Consider the following 2492-nt stretch of genomic DNA (forward strand, 5'->3'; position numbering starts at 1 on the left):
AATTCCTTGAGGCTAAGAGCTCTAGCACTGGCCTAAAATGGCCTCAATCAAAAGCAACCTTGCTCTAATTCAGCTTTTATATAATATATTATTATTATTATCATCATCATCATTATTATAATAAATTTGTATACAGTGGAACCTCAGTTTACGCCTACCTCAATTTATGAACGCCGCGGACCCAGAAGTGTTTACATCCAGGTTCCGCGGCATCGCGCAACGTCAGATGCACAGACACGATATGTGCAGAAGCGCTCTATCGGCGCTTAGCGCACGTGCAGAAGCGTGCCTCCATTTACAAACGCCTCCGTGGAATGGATCGTGTTCGTAAACAGAGGTTCCACTGTACTGCCCTTTATCTGTAGATCTTAGCGGAGTTCACAACATAAAATTACAATATAAAACACACAAAAGACAAAAACAGGAACAAAAACAAACCAATAATTACCCCTCCCACATTTAAAAAGTCAGCCCAAAGCCTGGTTGAAGAGGAAATTTTTTTGCCTGGACCCTAAAGAGGTATAATGAAGGTGGCAGGCGAACTTCCCTGGGGAGAGCATTCCACAGGTGGGGAGCCACTGCAGAAAAGGCCCGTTCTCATGTTGCCACCCTCCAGACCTCTTGCGGAGGAGGCACATGAAGAAGGGCCTCAGATGATGATATCAGGGTCCAAGTAGGTTCATGTGGAGAGATGTGGTCCTTGAAACTTGGTTTCAACTAGCAACCTGCCAATTTGGAACTGCATATGACCAGCTTCCCAGGCAGGATTGCCTGGGAAATGCACCAGATAAAATCTATTTGTGAACCCTGGATCTTTCAAAAGGCCTAGGTCCCCATGAAACATTGGCAATTGGCATGGAATCCCATTTGTCGTCAAAAGGAAACACATAAACAATAAATACATAAAGTCAGTGCATTCAAAATGGGGCAGGGGAAGAGCAAATGCATCCACCATGTATTTGAAAGGAATAAGTAAATGAGGGACATAACCGGGGCTTTTTTCCCCAGCCAAAAGTCACCGAAACTCAGTTTCGGCACCTCTCAGGTGGGCACCATTGCCATTCTAAGAGAATGTGGGAGGTGTTCAAACATTTAAAACACATTCTCCCCAAAGAATCCTAGGAATTGTAGTTTGTCAAGGGCCCCATAAAATTTAGCTCTGTGAGAGGTAAATTTCCAGGATTCTTTTTTTGGGGGGGGGGGTTCCCTTTAAATGTATGCTTTGGACTGGACAGCCCTCATAATGATGACACTTTCAAGCAGACAACTGCCCTCTGACTACCCTTCAAAAATCGCTGTAAAGCTGGACACACAAACAGTCCCAGTAGGGGAATGAATAGCAGATTGACCTGCCCCATCTATCAAAACAGTTAGAATCCTGAGACCAGCAAGATCATTTTTTGCAAAACGTCAAGAGAATGCCCTTTCCTGGAATGCTTAACCTACCTTTTAAAGGTAAAGGTAAAGGGGACCCCTGACCACTAGGTCCAGTCGTGACCGACTCTGGGGTTGCGGCGCTCATCTCGCATTATTGGCCGAGGGAGCCGGCGTACAGCTTCCAGGTCATGTGGCCAGCATGACAAAGCCCCTTCTGGCAAACCAGAGCAGCACATGGAAACGCCGTTTACCTTCCCGCTGTAGCAGTTCCTATTTATCTACTTGCATTTTGATGTGCTTTCGAACTGCTAGGTTGGCAGGAGCTGGGACCAAGCAACGGGAGCTCACCCCGTCACAGGGATTCGAACCGCCGACCTTCTGATCAGCAAGCCCTAGGCTCAGTGGTTTAACCCACAGCGCCACCTGGGTCCCATACCTTTTACTAGCCTGCAAATAAATAGTCTGTACACATTCAAGTTTCACTGTTTGCTTCAACACAAGGAATTCCACTTCTTGGCATATTTCCCCCCCGGTGTGGCACTCCTACAAAGATTTATTGTAAATTGACTTTTATTGGTGAGCACCTAATGTAGAGCCACACTAAGTACATGCATTTGGGGGCCGGGGTGAAGATGTGAAATATCAAAAAACTCATGGACAGGGTGCTAAGCAAACATGAGAATATCCCCTCTAAGTGGGCTGATCAGGAATCCTGTCCAGCAAGTAATTATTGGTAGTTCCTGTGTGCGTGCATGTATGTACCACATCGGCGATTCCTTCCAAACCAGAAAAGCAGAAGGAAAAGAATTTCACATAGAGTTTAGTGTGTGAAATGTACGGTATATGGCAATCAACTCCAGATCCACTGATTAGCACATCCAGCCAGGGACATTTATCTGAGTGTGTGTATGTATGCTCAGGCACATTAGTGGTCCTCATGGGGAGACCAGAAGATAGTTAAGTGCTGGTGCTTCACTAGCCTGTTGTCTCAGGTATTTAATTTGTATCCGTGAGTACAGAAACCACACAGGCCCAGAATGATGGATTGTGGGTTGGGGAGTGGGGAAAGACCTCTAAATTGAGATCTACAATACCTGATGTTATCCAAAAAGGGA

The sequence above is a fragment of the Zootoca vivipara genome, chromosome 15, assembly GCF_965207765.1.
Source record: "Zootoca vivipara chromosome 15, rZooViv2.hap1.1, whole genome shotgun sequence".
NCBI classification, from domain to species: Eukaryota; Metazoa; Chordata; class Lepidosauria; order Squamata; family Lacertidae; genus Zootoca; species Zootoca vivipara.